Source organism: Cyanistes caeruleus, chromosome 4 (assembly GCF_971803275.1).
Source record: "Cyanistes caeruleus chromosome 4, bCyaCae1.hap1.1, whole genome shotgun sequence".
Taxonomy (NCBI): Eukaryota; Metazoa; Chordata; class Aves; order Passeriformes; family Paridae; genus Cyanistes; species Cyanistes caeruleus.
The window spans coordinates 50286171-50300916 of NC_141704.1; the positions used below are offsets into that span (position 1 = coordinate 50286171).

The following is a 14746-nucleotide window of genomic DNA, read 5'->3' on the forward strand; positions in this document are numbered from 1 at the left end:
AACCTTTGACTTTTTCTGACCTAAACTATGATGGTGTCTCTTGGTAATATTTGCTGTAATTTTATTGCATCATGGTGACATAGCTGAGTGGTAAGCTGTTGTGGTGCATGTTTGTTTTATTAGTTTGTGGATTGCTGTTCATATTTTATTGTTAATGGTTTGTTCCTATGTTACCCCCACTCCTCCCAAGATGGTTTATCCCTGAATGCTATCCCCTCCCCTGGCTTGCCCATCATTGTAAACCCAACCCCTTATTCCCGAACCTTCTCTGCCTGTCACCACAACTCTGCCCCTACCCCTTATCCATCACTGTAAACCCTGCCCTTTGTTCTGGATCCTTCCCTGTCAATCCCCTAACCCTCGAGGTCCCATTGGCCTGTGTGACAGGTCCTCTCCTCCCCCTCATCCCTGTTGGTCCCTGCACTGTAACCCCTCCCTTTGCTCCTCCCCCCTGGACTCCCCATTGGCTGTTTATTTGTACCCGCCCACTGTGTTCCTGCTATTTAAAATCCCAGGCAGAGGTGCTCTGGGTGGTCTTTAGCCTTTGACTTGTTTTAGATGTTGGTCTTGCTTTGCTGGGACCTCACATCAAGAGTGAGGCCCTTTCTATTTTACCTGCCTCTTGACTCAGCTGACAGTCCTGCATGTTGAGCACAAGGCTCAAAGGTTCTGCCTTTGGTGCTGATAAAACCAAGGTAGTTCCCCACACCTGGTGCGGTGTTTATATGTGTTTTTCTGAGCTAGCTTGGGCTCTGGCAGGACTGTGTCAGTAAGCTGAAGATTGAACCCTCCATATGAAGAAATTTATATTCAAAACCTTGGCTGAGATGTACAATGACTGTTAAAATGAGGAAAAAGAGAGCTGGACAATTGTGTTACAGACATAGAATTTGGCCCAGGAAAGTGCTTGCTCTTACGAATATTGAAGCTCTACTTCAGAGCACTTAACAGTAGAGTTAGATTTCTCTTTCTTTCCATGATTTAGATGATACAGATAGATACATATATATGTAATAAAACAAAGAGTTTGTTAATAATTAATTTTTATGATGTTGTATATTATGCTAACTTAATCTTCTGTGCTATTTCTATTTTTTGAGTTACTTACGTTTCACTCTGTTTTTCCGCTCAATTTTTTAAAACTGAAGAAGAAAAATGGATAAAGGAAATTTAAATTGTGTAGGTGTTGCACACTGTTGCTCTCTACAAGAGCAAGAAAGGAGAAACCTAATTGAAGTGTGTCCTGGAGTATGACTCGAAGTATGACCCTGAACTGGTCAAAACTGAAACCAAGCCTTACCCAGGGAGATAATGAATGGATGTGGAACTTAACTATTCTATTCTCTGGTGGAAACTAAGCCACACAGCTAGTCAAAAAGCTAAAAATGTAACAAATCAGCAGAGGGCTTTTCAAATTGCCACACAGCGGTGTTTTGAGAAAAGCCATCAAACTCAGAGAGGCTGTGGGGAAAGCCTCTGTGTTCAACAAATGGATATAATATGGATATATTTGATGAAAAATCATGTTTAATAGGGGGAAGGTAAGTTTGCTCTGACCTTACTATTCATATTGCACTTTTAAAAATGAGTTAGCATGTTTTGTAGTAAACCAGGATCAAGGATAGAAACAAAGACTGTGAACCCTTTTCCCCCCTCCACCCCCAAAGTCCCATTGTGAAAGATGTCGCCATTTGTCAAGATTTGTGGTCCAACCTGGAAGATACTGAATTGGGGCAGTGAAAGAGTTACCACCATGGGAAGGGGACTAACACAAAGAGGATGAGGTGAGCCTGGACAGGAGGATTTCTGCTATGGATACTGATTAGTCACGTGCCTATCACATGCTCTCTCAGAACAGCAAAATATGCGGCATTACAGCTTCAGCATTACCATCATGTAGAAAATCTTCCTGCACAAGGGGCAAAGAATCTGGAAAACTGTAAGGGTAAATGCTGAAAATCTGCTGTAACATTTTTAAGAACTGCAACTGATTTAGATGCTGCCTTTTTATGTTCCCCCTCCCTTGTGAAACTCCAAGTATGTTGTATGAGAACCGTGTTTCTTTTGAGAAGCAGCTTAAACCTGAACTCCCCCTGCTGCCTGTCTACAGCAATCTGTTCTTTTCAATGACTGACATATTAATAAACTATTTAAAGTTGTTCTCCAAAGGATGGTAATGAAATGATTGCTTGGTGTATACCTAGCATTTGTTTGAGTATATTCCTCTGTGAATGTCAACATTTTATATCACTTAAATAGTTACAAACTCAGGTTTTTGCTACTTCAATCCACATCATAGTTTTATGCTTTTTGCTATCTTTATGTGAAAAAAACATTCTTGTTTGAATGAAGCTTAAACTTTGTCAGTTTGTGTAAGTGAACAGACCGTATTACATGTTGCTATTCTCAAAAATGTCATGGGAAGATATCATGCTGTCATTCTCCTGCACTGTTCTAAAAGTGTAAATAGAATAACTTGATGGAATTGCAAGAAAGAAAAAAAATCTGTAACTATTTGTTCTAACAGAATAGAATACATCTCTATTTGAAATGGAAAACACTAATTACTAGCAGGAAGCAATTTTGTCCTTTAATATATTACTAGACAGTTTTTTCATTCTTGCTCTTCTCTTTGAGTTTACTGAAATGAAAACAAATATTGCAGCTTTATAGTTGCACCTGTGGAAGTATCAGTATCAGGAAAGTGTACTGTAAATAAGGCATTTTTCTAGAAGGAAACAAAACTTAACTTTTACAGCCAGTCTTAATACCAGTTTTTCCAGACTGCTGGCTTTTCAGTTACATTCATTAGTGGCTTGTTAGTTTTATGTTACCTAACACTGAATTAAGTTATGGGATGAATCTTCCTAAAGGCTGCCACAGGCCAGGTTAAGAGCACAACTGGAAAAAGCATGGGAAAATCATGCTTGACAAACGTGATCATCTTCTCGGACAAATAAACTGCTCAACTGATGTTGGTGGGGGTGGACATTGTCTACCTGGATTTCCCCAAGGCTTTCAGTACAGGAACCATAATCCAGGAGTGAAGCACAGACTGGGATCTACCTGGCTGGGGAGCAGCTCTGTGGGAAGGGACCTCGGGGCCCTTGTGGGCAGCAGGCTCTGTACAGCGAACAGCGTGCTCTGCAGCAGGGAAATACAGTAGGATGCTGGGTTGCATTAATTAGGATATCACCAAGAGATAAAGATGTTATCCCACTCAGCAATCATTAGGCCACACAGTGTTTAGTTTTGGTCTCTGCTATGCTAAAAAGGTGTGGACAGGCTGGAGAGGGTCCAGGCAAGGGCCACAAACATAATCAATGGATTAGAAAACCTGCTGTATGAAGAAAGGCTGTGAAAACAGCATTTGTTCAGCTTGAGAAACGGAGGCTTAAGGGAGACCTTGTCACCATATCACCATATTCCAGTATTTAAAGGATGTCTATAAAAAAGATGAAGACACACGTGGAGTCACATGGAAAAGAGGAAGAGTAGTGGGAACAATTTAATATTATCTAGAACATGATTTTATAAAAAAAATTGGAGTAGAAAATGTTTGAGGTCCCTTTTAACCTGAGATTCTATAATTCTATGAATGAAAATCTTTACATAATATTTAATGGAAATATGACAACTTTAATTAGAAAGTACTTTGTTATTATGCATGTAAGTTTGTTATGCCTTTTAGTCATTTTGCCTTTAGAATAATTTACTATTTTCACTTTATTTTTTATGCTATAGCAACTCTATAAAAACATTCTGTTCAGACTGGCTGAATGATTTATGCTTGCAAATTCTGATTTTTAAAAACAGATAGTATTTCATGGCTTCCAAAAAATGTGCATATGTTTATATTGATGATGGATGATGAGACTGGTGAAGTGCTTTTCTGTATTGCATTAAACTATAATTTCCTTGGACAGCCTTCTCTACTGGTTATAATTTTGTCCTGCTTCAGCTTAAGAAAGAGCAGGGGTATTTCCCTTCCTTTCCATCCACAAAACATCCCCCTTTTTCTCTTTTTTAGTATCTAGATCTCTGATCCCCTCTGTAGAAAATACTGCTTGTCAGACTGCACTGGCACCAGTCTATCGTCATTGTGTCTCAGGAAAAAAAAGCTGCCGATGGGTAATGCATCTTTCAGCAGAGCTTTTCTTTGATTGGTAGCCCTGCTAGGAAAGCTTCCCAAATGCAAAACAGCACCAAATTTTCACTGTTCTACAAGATACAGATGGTGAGTGAAACATTGGTGTGCCTTAGTACCAAACATGGAGTATCCGCGTGTGATAGGAGAACATAAGTGTGAACAACTGCACTTTCACAGAAGTGTGAGATTTGATGCTCCTGTAACATGCTCCAGAATCCGGTGCAGAAAATATTTGTGGTGTTTGCAAACCAGCACATTGTCCTCTGTGCTTTTATGGTTTCCTACACCTTTCCCTCTCTGAACTATTACGTTTTGCATGAACTAGATCTTTAAGGCAGGACTTCGTTTTGTTTGTAAAAATCTGACCTAATATCATCATTCTCTAATGATAATAATTAATAACATGAATATTAATGTAGAAGTAACATTAATGTTTCTGACTGCCCTGACTTTATCTCGTAATGTCTTTGTTTCTTAATTCTGTCATGCATGACCAAAACTGCCATTAGTTACTGACTGCCCTGACTTTATCTCATAATGCCTTTGTTTCCTAATTCTGTCATGCATGCCCAAAACCACTATTAATTGCTGACCTCTTTCTTAGTTTCATTGTTTGCCATCATGCTGCTTAATAGCTATCTTGAAATTCTACCATTGAAAATGTGGAAAAGTAACTAAATTTTAGCACTGCAGCCAGTTTTGCCAGACTCCCAAAATTTTAGCTATGCAAAAAGCCCATGTGACTTAAATTCCTCAGTGTCTCATCCACCAACATATGGCTCTTCTCGAGTCACAAAAAGGATAGCAAAGACCCCTACCCACAAGCATCAAATTAGAACAAACACAAATTGGTAGAAATGGTGTCACTGGAAATGCAATCATGTTGTCTAATTTAGGCAGTCGTATATGGGTCTCCCAAACAATGCTATTTAAAACTTAATACAAAATGGTTTAATTTTCTTTTATGAGAGAGTGGATACTCCCTTCAGGGTATCTGGTCAAGGACTTTTTCAATACAGAAGGGGATAATAAGAAAAAGAAGAAGCCGTAAAAAAGACACAAACCTAAAAGATGAAAATAAGGGAGGCAAAGAGCAGAACACACCTCCTCAGACACAATAATTGATCGACTATTACGTTAATCCTTTCTTAACTATCTCTCTGTGTCATTTCACTTTCTAACCCCCTGTGTCCTGCTAAGACTTGGTGCCAGTTACTGGGGCAGTCACTGTGAGCAGATTTGGTGCCAGCTGGAGCCGGACTGGGGATGTGGATGCCCCACAGTCTGTGGTGTCAACTGCTGGAACAAGTGGGATCTCAGTGTCAGCTGCCTCAGTGGGTGGGGCATCTCTGCCTCCCTCACTATGTGTGTGTTCCAAAAAAACCCAGCCACGTGGCTCACCAGTGTAAATGAGGTCACTGAGGGGCTCAGTGCTGGCAGCTGGAGTGAGACAGCCCATGTGCCTCATGCCAGCTTTGGGGGAGCCAGTGTCTGCATCATCCACAGACTGGGATGGTGTGGTGTCATTCGCCAGCAAACCTCAGTCTGGAGCAGCTGGCAATCATAGGGGGCCTGGGTTTAGGCAGGGCTTCAGGCTGCTGGGGAGTCTCTGCATGAGTTCAGGAGACCTGAAAATCTGTGTGTGTGTGTGTGTGTGTGTGTAACTCCAGAGAGTGCCTGTGTGCGCATTGGTGCATGGGTGGGTGGGTGGGTGGGTGGGTGGGTGGGTGTGCCTGCCTGCTCACCTTCACTCCCAGAAAACCTGGGTGGACACCCTGGGTCCCCAGGCATACCAGGCTGGGGTCCAGTGGTCAAGCAGGAAGAGTCCTGGTCCTCAGTTGCTGGAGGAAGTAGTTGCTCCTTAAATTCCTTAATAAGAGCCACACAAAAGGCTTCTAAACAAGGGGAAAATCTAGGACCATTCCAGCTTGGAAAAGTTATATTGTGGAGATTTATAAACCCATGCATGGATTTATAAACCCATGCAGTTGTCTGTCTTCACTGCTTTTATATAATTCATAATTCAAATTACTGCATTTGTTGTCACAAGGATCTTTGGAGGCCAGGAGTAAAAATGGATACAAAGGCAGGTTAGACAAGCTCATGGAGGACATTTCCCCTGGTAGCTATTAAATGTGATGGACAGTTGCAATGTCCAGCTCGTGAAATCCCTAAACACACATTGCTGGAAGCTGTGAGGCTATGCTTGGATACTATTCCTACTCTTCCTGATATAATCTTTCCCAAAGCATCTATTAGCAAACTACTATTGGAAGCAGGACTGACCTAGTTTGGCAGTTTTCATGCTCTTATGTTACTAAGGCCTGACCATTAATCTTGACTTGCCCTGAGTACTACTATAAAACCTTCAAATACAGTCTTCCAATGCTGAAAACAGATGTGTTGTTCAGGTCTTTTTCGAGGGGATAATGTTTATCTGGGTTGTGACATCCTGTGTTTAAACATCTCCCCTCACCTTGTATATAACGTTGAATACATTGCTTTAAAGGCAACGATTTAGGAGAAGAGAGGAAGGCTGCCTTTTTGCTCTGTCCTTTCAAGGCAGAAGATGATGAGAGCCTTTATCTGGGCAGATGGGTATGCAGGAGAGCAGAGGGAGCTGGAAGAGTGAAGGGCATACTCTGCAGGATGCTCCAGTGACAGCCAGACTGGAAGGTTACTGAAAAGCCAGGTAGACTGAAACATAGCCAAAGCTGTGATGGAAAGTAGCTTTTTCTCCCATGGATCACAGGAAGATCCTAGAATCATAGAATGTTTTGGGTTGGAAGGGATTTCTAAGGGTCACCTAGTCCAAACCTCTGCAATGAGCAGGGACATCTTCAGCTAAAACAGGTTGCTCAGAGCCCTCTCCAGCCTGGCCGTGAAAGTTACCAGGGATGGGGCAATGTATTGTAGAAAGGTTTTGCAAATTGCTGGACTGAGAACAAAGTTGATCTAGGAAAATACAAAAGACTAAAATGATTTAGGTGTGTTGTTTTGGTTTTTTTCCCTCACTTAACAGATCAATTTTTCCACTCTAAATATTAGATTTTTCTAATTTGAATTCAAGTAAAATGCATCTTTTGAGACTGAGAATTGTGAGGCCTAAGTATGTTTACTATATGTTTACTATAACGTGTAGGAAATTGATCTCAAAGCTTTGGCTCCATTGGAGTCCTGTCACCTGGTCCAATGTCATTTGGATATTATAAAAAAGATTTGCTGAAAGAAGCAAACCTAGACTGTAGTGAATATGAGATTTATTAAAACTGCTGTTGTCTGATCTAATTTTCCTTTCCACTGGCTTGAGCTTCATTCACAGCACTATCTTTTTATAGTAAATGACTGTTCAAGATGCATTACTGTTAAACTATGAATGACAGGCTCTTGGTGGTGGCATAATATCATTTAGCTCAGCTTGGTAGGTAAATTCTAACATAATATTTCTTCAGAGACAAAACTCCACTTGTTTTTGCCTTTGTAGTCCTAATTTCTTGCAAGAGTGGGACTAGAAATGTATCTCTTTGTATGCTGTAGTGAATTAAAGTAGGAAAAATACCTCTAGAAGGTAGATTTTGGAAAAGAAAGATAAAGCTAATATGTGCATGCATAGGTTGAATACTATGCATGAATTGAATTGCTGCAATTACAGCAAATCATTCTCATACTAGGGAGTCAGTTTAAATTAGGAGACCTTTTCTTTGATTAGTCTGTATGTATATGAAATGTAGGAACAGTCAGTCAAAGGAGACTCGGAGCAGGGGGGAGAGAGGTGTGAGAAAACAGCAGCTACAATCAGAACAAACCTGCATCAGTGGAGGAATGATACTTTGGAAAGGAAAGATTTCTGGACAGAAAGTCCCACATACATTTTTGAGACAATGGAAGCAAAAATTCCATCAATTTTCATAACTGACCATAGAAAATAAAGGAGGGGAAAAGCAAGTTACTGTGGCAGAGACAATGCTGCTGCTGTTGGAAAGGCTGGTAACATTATGTTGTATTGGAATGAGACTGGAGAGAAAGGGAGGTTACTTTGATTGTCATTTATTTTAATCTGAAACCTGGAAGTAGAATAATGAATGAATGCATTAGAGAACTAAGCATTCTGGCATATCTAACTGCTCTGAAACCTCCTACTCTGTAATTCCCTAATTAGAAAGAGGCTCAATTGTGGAAAACTACATAAAGGTGTAGAACTAAACCTGGGGAACTGACTCCAAGTAGGTTTTTGAACTGCTCAGTGAAAGGATTATGAAATGATAGCCAGGAGTGGAGATCCCTGGGTCTCTTGAAAGAAACCTTGGATTCAGAGCAGGGAAAGACTGTGATAATGTCATTACTGCAGTTTTTCATGAAAAGAACAAAGAGGAATACTATTGCCAGGATTATAGGATATAAACTCTTTAATTTTATTCTCCCAATATTGCAGCAACTTCATAAAGAATAGAGGAAATTGATATAATAACTGAGACAATGGCTTTTTTTCACTGGAATTTTGTAGCTGCAGGGTGACTTGACAGATCCAAAGACTCATTAAATATGTGTAAGGCAAGAGAATGCTTCTGGCCTTTATGCTGTATTCATATGGCATTTGATCTATGTTTTAAAAGCCCTACTGAGAAGCTGAACCATGTGGATTTGCTGACCATCCTTTAACTTGGGAATATTTGAACTGAGCTCTGCGGTGTGGTGCACACACGTTCTGTAGCTTCCTGGGTGGTGAAAAAAAATAATCTTTATAGATGAATTAATTTAAATCTGTCAGAAAATAAGCTACAAATTGAAGGATAGAGGCAGGAAAATTAACAGAAACACAAGTGGGCTTATTTTTATTTAGTGGTAAGGATAACTTTTTTCTGGAATATGATAGCTTGTTTATCATAGAAAATTTTTGGATCAAAATTCAACATCTTTCTAAAGGTAAAGGCACCAGCTGTAAAGGTACAGGTATCAGCTTGCCTGGGGTTTCTGATTTGATGCAGGAAAGAATGGGTGGAATTCAGTGACATATATTATGCAGGTCAGATTATGTTAGTCCATTAATGCCTGTTGGCTTTAATACCCTTGAATCTATAGAACTTTGTGCACTAGAGTAGCTAACAATGCTGACATTTTAAATTGTCATCTTCAGATTTCAGAGCTGGAAAAAATGGGGCAGTTCATCCATGTGTTTGCTGTTTTCTTAGCAAGCATGAAGGTCAGAAACTTTTCTTCTCAAATATAAAATCTTTCATTGTATAGCAAAAGGTCCTTGTTCTAGGAGGGGGGAGGAATTCTTACCCTGGTATTGTTAAGTCTAATATGATGTAAAAAATTAATCCTTTTTTGGGTGGGAAAAGACTTTTATGAGAGTATTGCTTGTCATTTTTACAAAAGTCAATTAAGCCTGTAGTGACTCTGGTCTGTTAGGGTTTTGTAGCAAGCTAACTCCATCTTGGAATGCTGTAAGCTGTTGGATATGGCTCTGAATTGGTAAAGGACCTGTGTAACTGTGGGGCTCCTACCCAAATAGCATGTGGCCCTGGGAAGTGGTAATTCCCTTACCTTTGATGCATCATTGGAAGGAAATAAAGACACCAATTGGAGATCAAATCGTTCCAGCCAACCTCATTGTGAACATATCTAGTGAGGGCTTGGTAGTTAGAAACAGACAGGAGCACTCCATCATGTCAGTCCTTTGTGTATTGAGGGCAACAGAAGCCAGAGTGCCTTAGGCTGGCAGGGTGGGCTGGGTAAGGCTGTTCTTCTCAAATGGGGCACTTAAGCAATACAAAGCAGAGGAACCATAGAATTACATTTAAAAAAGGAACATGAACTTCAGTTAATTCTCCATTGGAAATACACCCTCATACACTTCCGTTTAAATCAGCTAAACTAAATATCCTTTCAAAATTATGGAGACATTACATTTCCCTAAAAATACTATGTGCCTTCTCAAAGAGTGTTCTCTTGTACCTCATCATGCAGATATGAATATCATTGTGCTTATTTTGGAGCCCTCTCTCCATTTGAACGACCATGATTGAAAGTGATTGAATTGGTGTGGCTTAATGAGTCAGCTGAGCCTATGCAGCGGATGGTGAGCCTGTTGTTACAGGCACCTGCTGGGCTCATAAAATAAAACCTGCTAAGTTTAGACATTCTTTTGGTGGACATGACTAGGAGCAGAAGAGCAAGGAAGGATTGAAGTGTGCTTTACTTTTAAAAACGTGTTAGACTTTGGAGTTTTACTGCATGTATTTTTCTTGAATATTTCCATATTTAGTGTATGAATGTTTAGTTGTTATAGTATAATAACATATGTATAATGAACTCCTGCTAACTTGGTTTGCATCCTAAACTGCAATGAAAATTTTAAGGGACTCAACCATGCAATGCATTTGGTGTAAATGTCTCGACTCTATCTTGAAGGTTTTCAGAAAACATAATTTTGATAGTTTCTAAACATAAAACATCTTAATTTGCATTAAGCTACAAATGCAATGATTGCACAATATTAATAATTCAGCATACACAATAAAATGCATATTTTATAATTTTAATGTACCTAAACAGTATCTTCTTAAACCTTTGTTTATTGCAGTAGACATGCAATAGTTATATTATTCAAAGTATCATTTCTGACATAGTATGAGTAATGGAAACAATGTTAATAAAAGCATATTCTCTAAATTTTAAAATTTCAAGATATTATGAAAAGAATGAGTAATGAATTTCTGGAATTGCCCATAGACTAGCTTTTTGTTAATTTAAAAAAAAAGAAAAAAAAAAAAAATCCCTCCTGAAAGATCAATCTTGGATCAACATGATGAGTTTGTGATCTTTTTGTCAGGTCAGTCTGTAGTATGGGCATCTGCACTTTGATGTAAAATAGTGTTGCAAAAAAGTGATGAAAGAGGTGAAGTTTCATATTTAAAGAAAACCAAACCAATGCAACTTTTTAGGGTAATATTTTTCAAGATACATGTATGGAGCCAATGAGTCAGGCTACTTAAGTTTCTTTTTAGAGCAGGTAAGCTGAGGACCTTTGAACTCACTGGGCATTACTAGATAATTGCAAATCTAGTACTTTTGCTAGACATTCAGTTACTTCCACTTCTTTTCCTCAAGGTTTTCTGCTTGGCTGCCTTGATTTTTTTTTTTTAAGGCTATGGAGAAATTGCTCAGTGAGGGTGGATTTAGATATGAGGTAAGAAACAGTTAACATCTTAGCAAAGGTAAGGTGACCTCCAGCAATGTATTTTCTAAACTTAAGAAATGTTTTCCAACAAAACACAACTTGAAAGATCTCATTTCTTCCAAAGATTCTTTTAAACACTTGCAGCCCAGCCTAGTTATTTTGCTTAGTTTGACCTCAATAAGTTCTCCACTCATTTAACTTATTTAGGCATTTTCTCTTAATCAATCTATAGATATTTCATGCTCTAAGTCTTTTCTGTTAAATTGTTCTTTCCACACACTCTTATTGTCTTCATGCTTTTGGTTCCCTCAGCTTTTCCATATCTATTGGGCTGTGTTTAGAATTGAGTACATTAGTCTAAATTCTACTAACTTTGTAGAATGAAATATTTTTTCTTTCCTATAATTTAAGCTAGTTCTGTACGTGCTGCTCAAAGTCACATTGTCCTTTCTGGGCAAGATGTTTTTGTGTAATTCACACTTTACTGAAGTAATATTGGTGGTCCAGTTTCTTTTCTCATGTTTTGAAAAACAACTTAATCTAGTTTCTTCATCTACATATTTAGTAGAACATAAGGAAATTCTATACTGTGTTTCTGTGCCTTTGCTGTAGAAAGGTCATTTACAACACTTTCTAATTCATTATCATCTGCTAATTTAATTATTGTGCTGTTTAACCTCTTCCTGATTGCTAATGAAGATGAATGTATGACATTTTTTTCCATTTTCAATGCCAATGAAAAATGGTATGCTTAAAGAGTACAGATCCAACACTTACACATCTTGCAAAAAAACCTCTTGTTCATTTTACTGCTATTTATTGTTATATCAGTACTTTTTTGCTTGTGTTTTCTTTATTTGGTTTTCTGATGATGACCTGTATATTTCCAGGACAGATTGATGAATATTGACAGATAACCCAAAAATACTAGCAAAAAATTTTGTAAAATTGAAAATTGCCTCTATGTGTTCGTATTCCCATAACATACTAATTTCATCAACATAATAGACTTCTAATAAGTAAGTCACTTAGTTTGGTTAATATCTGGAACACAGGCATTTTTTAGGTTACCTACTTCCCTTTTTTAACCTGCAGTGAAGTTTGCTAGGCAATAACTGTTGGGTTCCTGTGTATATTTTCGAACACTGGTTTTCTATTAGCTCTATCTCAGATTACTCAGTACCTGCACTTTCCTACATGTCCTGGAATACCTGCCAGTAAGATAGGGTATTCATTTGCTAACGGGGTAACTCATGGATTTGCTAATTGGCTGCCTTACCATTATCTTGTATTCCTATTCCCTTTTTGTAATATACTTATTTTACCGTTGTCAGTTTTATCTTAATGAGAAGGTCAAGGAGGATAGTTAGAAGGTAGTTCAGCTTTTCTTTTGCAAAGCTTAGTTTTTGATACTTCACCATGACAGTGCCTTTAGAGTATTTTGGTGATGTCAGTCCATGGCACTGTGACTTCTCTTGCAGTAACTGCTCTGGGATGTTTCCTTCACATCTTAATCCTTTCTTGTGTGAAGCTTCCCCATTGCAGATTTCTTTCACGAGAAAACTAGTGTACTAATTAAATATGTCAAAAAAGATGATAAACAGCTAGCCTAAATTCTCTGTTGGACATAGAATATGTGAAATTAGAAGGCTGTGTTGCTAAACAGCCTGCTGCACACAGTGAACCTAGAGAGGAAGAATAAATGTAAAGAGTTATCTGTCTTTCTGAGAATCAGAAATAACAGAAGCTGATAAAGAATGCTTTGAAGCCATGCTTTTCTAAATTCATCTGGCCCATGCTGAGATTTGAGATGATGTCCATTTCATGCAGATACTTACCAGCCAAGGTTCCTGAGCCGAATGCCTGTTGTTTTTGTTATTGTGAAAGGATGCAGGTCATTACGTATATTGTCTATATTGTCTAGGTTTCTGTGTCTACCCTAAGGATTTTTAGTCTTGGGACAGAAAATCAAACAGGTTTTTCATGGTGCTACTCAAAATTGGACCCTATCTAAGATGTTATCTTTATAAACCCCATTTTGATTTATAATAAATCAAAAAGCATAAAGCCTAGCTCTATAGTAAGTGGTGTGGGCATTGTGCTATACCTCTAGCAAACACTGGATTTTGCAGTATACATAGACTCACAGTAAATTAATGAGATTTAAAAAATACAACATAAGATTAGCCCTCAGATTCAGTGTCATAAGCAGATTCAGCTTATGTAAAAGTATGAGCATTAACTAGCTGTGGGAAGGCTTTCAGTTAAAGTAATCCAGAGAACAGAAAATGATAGTTGAATCTACAAATGGATTCACATCAGAAACAAAGTGATTAAGTTCTTAATGCTGAAAAATCCAGTAACTTCAAAGATAAAGCCCAGAAGGACTGGTTTAATCAAATGTCACATTGATACTGGCAATAAAGATTGTTATCGAAATGCCTTACAGAGCTTCATTTATGAGGATAAAAGTTATAGAAGATCAGTAAAATCAAATGTTAAAAGGGACATTGTGTCTGCTGCAGGTTGTTCATGGGCATCTCCACTCTTATTAGTACATTTGCTGTGGTGAAATTTTATGTGGACTATGGGAAGTTAAACAGTGCCACTCAGAACAGTATCTGCTGTCTGGTTGATGACTCATTAGGTTTTCCACGTGAAGCTTGGTCCATTAACACCTAAGGCTTAGGTAAGGATAACAGTCCTGCAGATGTTTTTGAACCTAAGTCAAAAACCACCATTCTATAGTAGGAGGGTGCTGTAGCATTTTCAAATCTTGTCCTTTAAGTCTCCTGCAATGTTGCAGAGATTAGGGAGTAAAGTTATGGCAGCTTTAATTTTCAAAATGTATGTTTCAATTTAGATGACTTAACAGAAGCCTCGTCTGTTTTCCAAAAGCATCCTCAACATCAGCTTTTGCAAGTATAGAAGCATTTTGCTAGAATATGAAAAGCAGGGATTACTTGTATATTAGAGAAATGTCAATTACAGTTCTGTTTGGAATAGTGGGTAAGGATTAAGAGCAGATTTTTGAAAATGCTAAAGTTGGATTGAAAACACAATCTGATAGTCAATTAAAAGAAATTAGGTCATTTTGAGGAACCATCAAGTGCCACTGAAACTACATGTCTGACTGTTCTGCTAAAGCTTCCCCTTCAAATAGCTCACAAGATATGCCTTTTGAACAGACTTGGATATGCTAATAAGCATTTCAGCTTAAAAGTGTTTGTCAGCAGTTTTAAAATATTCCCAACTCAAATCATTGAAATGACTTTCCTAAGATTTAGTGGCATGCTTGGGAGCATCTGTCGCAGAGCTTTTCCACAAAGGATCACATAGTGATCATCTATTTAGCTTATTCTCTATTTCAAGTGATAAAGAAATACAATAAATAGCATGAGGTGTGGTGATTT

At 38.3% G+C, this 14746-nt stretch overlaps 1 long non-coding RNA gene across 1 annotated transcript; it reads left to right on the forward strand.

Annotated features, from left to right (window-relative positions):
- Window positions 1-527: 527 nt before the first annotated feature.
- On the forward strand, window positions 528-3923 carry LOC147653633 (uncharacterized). Its single transcript, XR_015285558.1, has 2 exons — window positions 528-1541; window positions 1668-3923. It is a non-coding gene; the product is annotated as an uncharacterized LOC147653633 (long non-coding RNA).
- The last annotated feature ends 10823 nt before the right edge of the window (window positions 3924-14746 follow it).